Source organism: Schistocerca cancellata, chromosome 11 (genome assembly GCF_023864275.1).
Source record: "Schistocerca cancellata isolate TAMUIC-IGC-003103 chromosome 11, iqSchCanc2.1, whole genome shotgun sequence".
Taxonomy (NCBI): Eukaryota; Metazoa; Arthropoda; class Insecta; order Orthoptera; family Acrididae; genus Schistocerca; species Schistocerca cancellata.
This window is the reverse complement of record NC_064636.1, coordinates 34456845-34465664: the sequence shown is the minus strand read 5'-3', so window position 1 is coordinate 34465664 and position 8820 is coordinate 34456845.

The following is an 8820-nucleotide window of genomic DNA, read 5'->3' as shown; positions in this document are numbered from 1 at the left end:
GACCTCTAATCTTTATTAAAAATATAACTAATGGATATTTTGTGCCATTGTATAACACTGTATGTGAATATTTAGTATGGGGATTTTCAAATGGCCAGTTCATATAACTACAAATTTGAAAAACATATCTATTGTAATTTGATAAGGAGATTTCTGATGTAATATTCTTTTGTGTGTAAATTGTTAAACCCACTTCCTGAAGTCAGTTGCAGTCATTGAACTGCCCAGTTAGCTCCTTCATGTCTCAAAGAATTGGTGAATTTTGGAACATCTTATATACGTTGAAAAGACATTGTTCATATAACAATTGGATTTCGTTTTCCACAATGCTTGAATGGTCTATAATATAATCCTGAAAAGAGGAGGATACATTATTGTACAGCCGTGCTCCTCAAATGTGGCCTGTGGTTCTCAGTTGTATTTTATAATAATATGTGTATAGCAGTTAACAGCCAAATCCTACAACGTCAACTAGTGATAACATCTAATTAACAGTGCAGTTTTCTCTCTGCAACAAGTAGAAATACTTAAAGAGAGAGTGTGTGTTATTTTAAGATGAGCTTGATTTTAATTAATGTTTGTAAATTCAAGCACGGGCTTAGTAAAGTTGGCCTCTTACCTCAGGGGAAGATGAGAGAGGGAGAATGTTTAGTTGCCATCCAGTACTCATAGCTCAAGGATGTGTACAGCCCATACCAATGAGTTGCTATGGTATAAATTTCAAATGGAAGTAACATGGATTTGTAAATGTGTACATAATTGTAACTACGAATATGAAAGTAAATGAAGGCTTTTGCAATACAGTGCAGTGAGTAGAAAGAAAATTAATTCAAATAATTCAGTAAACATTTGCGATCTTCTCTCATATTACATAATGCATTTAAATATAACAATTATTGTTATTAATCAATTAATCATCCAACGTGCAATCAATGCAACAATTCTCTGTCAAGCACAATCTGAAACAAAGAACAGTAGACACAAAGTTTTCCGAATGGTGCTGACTTTCAACAGTAAGCCGTCAGCCCCCAACCTGCTGCAGCTAGTCTACTGGGAGCTCATGACATACTAATTTTTGTAGGTTACCAGTTAATAATAAGATTGGTACATATGCAGCCCTGATGATTGCTCCACAGTACCTACACTGGCTCTCGAGCAGTTAAGTTCGATTGCCGCTGTCACAGAGGATCACTACCGTAGGCCGTGCTGTTATTTATTTCGGCAGTATACAGGATGGACAATAAAAAAACTGACGAACTGCATGGGTGGATTCCTGACTGGAATTGGAGGAAAAAAGGTTCTATGAACGTGTGTCCTACAATGGACAGTGTGCCTGTAATGACAAGATTTCCTTCTGGGTCACACTACTGAGCTGGACAACATCCACATCACAACAGGTGTTCAAAATGGCCTTCACGGGGTGCAGTGGGTGAATTCACATGCCACACTGTATCCTGCCACACTCTTTCGCATGTTCCGGCCTCTCTCCGAATCGTGTCATGAGCATCGTGAACATGCTGTCGAAGGGTCTGTTCGACAGGAACTGGTGCAGCATACACAAAGGTTTTCAGATACCCCCAGGGGTAAAAATCCAGGAGGTTTAAGTCCAGTGAGAAAGTAGGAGATGCTACAAGGCCCCCGTGTCCCATTCAGTGTCTGGGGAGGATGCTGTGCAGATGTGAGCAAACTGTAATACGGAAGTATAGTGGTACTCTACTGCGCAGAAACTACAGAACCTGTCGTACAGTTAAAGGCACATTCTCAAGCAGTCCATCCGGAGCATTTTTGAGAAAGTCCAGGTACATTCCTCTGTTGAGGCATTGAGAAATAAAAACTGGTCCAAGTATGTGGTCACCAAGAATCAATTCTCAAATGATGATTCTCAATCATTGCTGTTGAACCACTTCAACAATTCACCGAGAATTTTCTGTAGCCCACACACGGTGACTATGTAGATTAATTAATGATGCCACTTCTGATAAAGATTGCTTCATCAGTAAAGAAGACTGCTGAAGGAAATCCCATAATTGCGGTGATCTGATGCAACAACCATCAACCAAATCCTTCCCACAGAGGGAAATCCACTGCTGATAATCCTTTCACTCACTGCAGGTGATAGGGATAATAGGGGTTGTCATGCAGGATACACATAATTGTACTTTGGTTTAAACGGTGTTGGTGGGCCACTTGCCTGGACCTTGTATTAGGGTTTGTCTCCGTATCCTGTAGAACCCAGTCATCCAAATCTGATGAACACACATGCCACTGCCTCCCTGTATGTTAATCTGTCTGAAAGGACCCATCATCACACAAATTCCCAAAAAGGTCTTGAAATGTTGTGTGATGTGGTTGGTGTCTGTGAGGACATTCTGTTTGGTACAGTCGTGCTGCCTCTGGACCACCTCAGCTTGTTCTCAACATAAATACCAAACTATTCTGCTGCTTACAGTTCTCTGCATCAATCATGCTGCCTGGAACACACAAGTAACACATGGCATGTGGACACAGGAACTTTCATTCATCAGCACAATTTATCATGTCAATAATGCATTTCCAGACACATGTTCATATGACCTCTCTTATTCCATTTCAGTCAGGAACCTGTCCCTGCAGTGTATCAGTTTTAGAAGTGTTCATCCTGTATAATACAAGTTTGTGAAATGAATGCACAAGCAGCTGCAGTGTTATTTCCCTGCATTTACATACTTTTATCTAGTTTCAACAGTTAATTGCTGAATAAGCATTTAATATCTAATAAAACTACTGCCCTGAATATACTTGAGTGGATGATTGCTGTCATCTGTCTTTGCTGATGTATGCATTCACATGGCAATGTTGTATTGGTTGTCTGCATATCACCAAGACCCGGCAGAAACTGCTTAACACAATATCACCTTTACATGGTACAATATATTCCGAAGTATACTGAGATACTGAGCAAGAGTCAATATTACTAAAGCTCTGCCAACTCCTTCAATAGTCAAATATTGTGCAAAGTGTCAAAACCACTCTCATGTGGTCAATACAAGTATTGCATAATAAATATTGACTGTGTGAGAGCATTTATCAGTGAAAAATTCACACCTACTGAAGGAAAAAAAAAGCTGTTGTCATTTTTGGCATTATTGGGTATTTAGAAAGAAAAGCCTCAATATATCAGGTAAATAGGCTCTATACAGTGTGTTTCACAAGTCCTGTTGTATACTTCCAGGTGCTCTGGAGGAGACAAGTAGATGAAGTTTTGACAAATAACCCATACTGAGAAATGTACCATTTGGACACAAAGTAAGTTTGCAGGTCCAACTTACTTTGAATGAGATATGATTGGTGTATTATGGGGCTAAATGGTGAGATCATAAGCACCCTTACTTTTTCAAGCCTCTACTTAACATATGTAGGCTACATCACTCCACTGTTACAGAGAAACTGATTGTATTTCAGGAATAATCTGGAGACAGACATAAGAATTCCAAATGTGATGGTTAATATTTGTGGCATTCATACAATGTAGGAAAAATGAAACTATAAACCATTTGTGTTTATTTATTTAGCTGATATATGGATCAGATCCAAGTACATATTTCATATGCCAGTTTTACACAATAACAATCACATATTCTAGTTAATTATCACAGGAGTGACTTTATACACTATAGCTTCATACATAATTACATATTTTTTACTTACTCTGCAGTCTAATTACACACATTGTATTTCAATTCACAATACATAAGAACATATCTTGAATTTACTGCCCATCTCAATATGCACATTTTAGTTTTATCTGCGAAGTTTTCCTGTAAAAAGTTCTTTGGCTGAGATCAAGTACTTAACCCGTGTTATCTGCTTCAAAGAGTTGACCTGCTGTAGAAAACAAGAATAAACAAAGGTTCTGGTGTTACAAATACTGACAAGTAGGTAGTAATGCCCACATTAATTCACGCACCACATAGTCTTCAGTTTTTGTCTTGCTTATTTCCAGGTAAACTGTACAAAGTTGGCACAATGTGTGCCTTTTAGAATTGATTTACTAAACTGATCAGCACAGGTGCCACATAGATACTTCAAGCACAACTGGGAGTACAACAGTGATTCCTCAAGGGTCTTATGTACACTTTTTAACAATAACACAATAGTGAAAAACAGAAAATTAAAGAATTGCAATGAATTTTGTACATCAAATAACATATTAATTTTGTTGCAGAGCGGTCTCATTCACTATGAAAATAGACATGTAAATATAACAACCCAGAACATAGTGGAAGAATGGCCAGTTCGAGCTCACGAGCGAACCTTCATCGACTTCCTTGCCGCAACAGAGGAGGCTATCGATTATATTCAATGCCTGGATGCCAATTTGTGATTAAATTGTATAATAATACCAATGTATGCCATACAATAAAGAAATAAACAGTCACTTAAGGTATAAGGAATATATTCTGTAGCTTTACATCATGATCACATTTTCCAAAGTGTACCATTACTGATATTGCCCATATTTGGCAATCCTTAGGATTGTTGTTGACATGCTATTAGCTTCTCTATTAATTAATGTGACTGAAACTGCTGGTAACAAACCTTAATGAAGCAGTAACGCCATAGCTGTTACGTTTCATACCACACTGTGTGCCTATTTCCAATTTCTTTTTGCATATGGTACGTATTCATTGAAAAAATGGAAATGTATCCTTATAAGCAACAGTTTTATGTTTGTTTACACTTCGCTCACAAGCTGGTATTTGGAATATGAAATGAACTGTACAGTTTTATTGGCTTCTTCTGAAGCTAAGCCATGTTATGTGAAAGAAACCTTAAATTTATACAGTTTCTGCTAGGATGGTTATGTATAACTTCATTTTTATTGAACTTGTTTCTATGTTCCTATGCAAACAATAGTATTTTGAGTACATAAATATTGCAGAAAGTTGAAATTTCAATTTTTTCAACTGTTGCCTACAGCTGTTGGATCTTCTTGCATTGGTCGTCATTCTAATGCTTACATTTTTCAGTTTGAATATTTCTTTTGCATCACTTGACTGACCTCATATTTCAATTCCATAGGTCACGATAACATCAACAGCATTCACATAGCAGCATCTGTTACTAGCTGTTTATTGTCCTCAAGAACAAATATAGCTGAACTCAGTTTGCTTGTTATGATACCGATTAAGTCTTTCCACAGTAAACTGTTATCCATGGTGAGGCCTAAGAATTTTGTTTTTTGAAGCATTCTTGTTACTGAGATGACTCCGGTAGTCTTCTTCTGTTGTCCTCAAACATTGTTTTAGTTTTCTCTTTACTGAGAATTAGTCTATTGATTCCAAGTCACTGAGTGATAGAATCAAATATCATTTTGCTTTTTGTTACGGCATCAACTAAAATGCGGCACTGGTTATGCTGGTGGTACCACCTGCAAATACAATAATGTCACTTTCAGTATTAAGAGCTAAGTATGTTTATCTCTGCATATTTATCTCAGAAACATTAGGGATCCTAATATGCTGCCTTATGGTACGGAATGACTCATTTGTTAAAATCCAAGTAATTATTGTTATTGTTCTAATTGTGTTTCTACTGTTTTCTATTTTGCAGGTATGACTTAACAGTACTAAGAGCTGTTCCTCTAATCCCAAATTAATGAAGTCTCCTTATTGAATCATCGCGATCAAATAGGTCAAAAGCTTTCCGTAAGTCACACAGTAGTCATAAAATATATCATGAGGATTTTGCCAATGATCTAATACCTGTGAATGATTTACACATTCAAATACACAGAAACTATTGATTTTCCTTTCTGCAGTTCAAATCATCTGCTATTTATGATGCCATTCTTTTCTTCTTCAAAATACGGCATAAATCTGAAGTACTTTATTTTCTCAGGAACTTCTGAGAAAATGGTCTGCGGTTGACACAGCACATTGGATCTCTATTTTTGTATAGTGGCAAGTCTATGGCTAATATCATTCTATCCAGGAAACTGCCTTTTATCAGAGATAAATAAACTATGTGGCAATGCTTTAAATCTCTTGATCTGTTGTAGGATAGAAACCACATGAGTTCATTGAGGAGTGCTTTAGTTCCTGCAGGGGATCAATTTTGTCATTTTGTGTACATCTGTCATATGTTCGTAAAACATGTATTGACAATGCTACTAACAGCTATGAGACCTTTTGATACTCCGTTAATTACTTTTAGCTTTAGGTGTGTGCTATTGTTGACTGACAAATTTCCCGTTTCTTTGTGAACCCTCGCACTGCACACTGGGATCCTACAGACCCCAGCGTAATTTTTATTGTGTATTACAAAGAGTATGTTAGCAACAGTTTATTGAAAGTAGTGTATATTAAGTTGGTAACACTGCCTACACATATGCGATGTTAACTCAAACATTTGCATTGTTGTTGTGGCAGTGTAAAGCTGTAAAGATTGTTGAATGTCCGTAGGGTCTACATGACAGTGTAAAGCTGTAAAGATTGTTGAATGTCCATAGTGTTTACATTACCCCAGAGTCCATTCTGAGTAGCTCATTCATGCTTATTGAAAATAATAAATTGGTAAGTATACAATATTGAAATATATATTGTGTGTAACTTATAACTGTTTCCTTTCAATGTTGCCCTATTTTTTTTCAGTTACAATGAGTAAATGGACTCGTTACAGATGACGATCTACATAATACATTTATAGATGAGTTGGACCATGAAGACGATTCATTTGGAGGCATAGATTCTGATGAAGATCCTGATTTTGTCAAAATACAGGAACTATTAGGTACGGAAGAGGGTGGAAACGACGACGATGATACCCGTGGTAGTTCTTCCAATGCAAACATCGTTCCATCCTTCTAGGTAAGAATGGCTGTAAGTGGTCTTCAACTGTACCATCTAAAACAGGAAGAATTAAATCCAGAAATTTAGTTACTCACCTCCCAAGACCAAAGGATCAAACAGGGTCTATTTCTAGTCCAATTGAAGCATGGCAGTTATTAGTGACAGATGAAATGCTAGACAAGATTGTCACTTACACAAACACCAAAATTACTTGCAAATGTTCTTCAACTGGAAATGCGGAAAGTTATCATAACACTACAAAAATTCTGTAGAGCTAAGAGCTGCCATTGGACTCTTGTATCCCTGTGGTGTAAACAAAGCAGCTCACACCAGTGTAGAAGAGAACTGGTCTGTTAAATTTGGCAATGCTGTTTCACGATACAACGTCACAAAGGGGATTTCAGTCTTCCACTAGTTGCCTAAGATTTGATGACAAAGCAACCAGCATGCAAAGAAAACAAGAAGAAATATATTCACCCATTTGGTACATCTGGACTAAATTTATTGACAACTGCAAATCCCTATAGACCCCTTTCGATTACTGCACAACAGACAAGCAGCTAATGGGCTTCCATGGCAGATGCCCATTCAGAATATACATGTCGCAAAGAGGAATAAAGTTGTTCTCTTGCTGTACACCATGCTCTACTCAAACAACATCAACAACACAACAGGAAAACCTGAAATGATAATTTCATACAATAAAACAAAAGGTGATACTGACACTTCTGATCAGCTATGCAAAACTTACACCACTGCACACGCAACAAGAAGATGGCCTATGTGGGTTTTCTGTGGCATTCTCAGTCAAAGTGGGAGAAACGCTATGATTCTCTTTACCCTTTCCAGCACAGACGTAAAGAAGCCATGAAGGAAATTTCTGCATGAACTGGCATGGAACTTAATTGCACCTCACCTAAGGGCTACATTGGAATATACCTACACAATGGAGGAATGTGAAGAGAACTCTAGAAGAAATACCGAAAATAGATACTGTGGCACCAGACGGACCAGAACCTCTAACCAGCAAACTGAGGTGTTAGCAAACTGAGATGTTCACTACTTTCAAAGAAAAGGAACAGAAAAACAAAACTGTTGCTAAGATTGTAAAAGGGAAATTAACTAAATAAAGTCAAATAAGACATTGTGTTGCATTATACACATTCAGATATGAGAAAGTTAAACATAAAGAAATACAAAATGTTATTTATTAACAATACTACACTCATTTTATATACATCATGTGTTACTCGTTGTTGTAATAATAAAAAAACACTAAAGGTAACTAAATAGTATTTACAATGTCCCATATACATAAGACAGTCCAATATATATATTAATGAGCTTCAAATGCATGGTATATGATAACATTTAACTGGTGTCCAGTGGACCCCAGTGTGAGGTGCAAGGTAATTCAATTCAAGTGTGCAGTGCAAGGATTAATTATCTTTCACATGCTCCTGACTGTTTGAAGACAGTAATCTGGTTTCCCACATTTTTTGCAACTTTTAGTTTCTTATTTTGTCTTCTTGTAACCTTTATAGTATTAAAGGGATAGGCCGGTATTACAATATCAAATTACTTTGTCCAAGATTTGTTCAAAGAGGTGATCAAATATTCGTCAAATATATCTGACAAAGATCTTTGACACGGCACTAAAAAAAAGTTACTACGCTGTCGTCATATTTTTTGTCAAAGTTTAAGATGGCTGACAACAACAACAACTTGTTATTAACCGCAACAGTTGCACATACCACAATTGCACTGTGTGCACATGTGATACAGATGTGGGTGAAAAAAAGGAAACGTACCTGGGTGAAGCCGTGTGTTTCACGACGAGACAATACAAGCATTTGACAAAACTTGTTATTTGAGCTTATAGTGGAGGATGTCAAGTCGTACATCAATTACTTAAGAATGGATAAGCATACATTTCAGTATGTGCTCAGTGAAGTGAGTCCTCTTATATCAAAGCACAATACTCACTTAA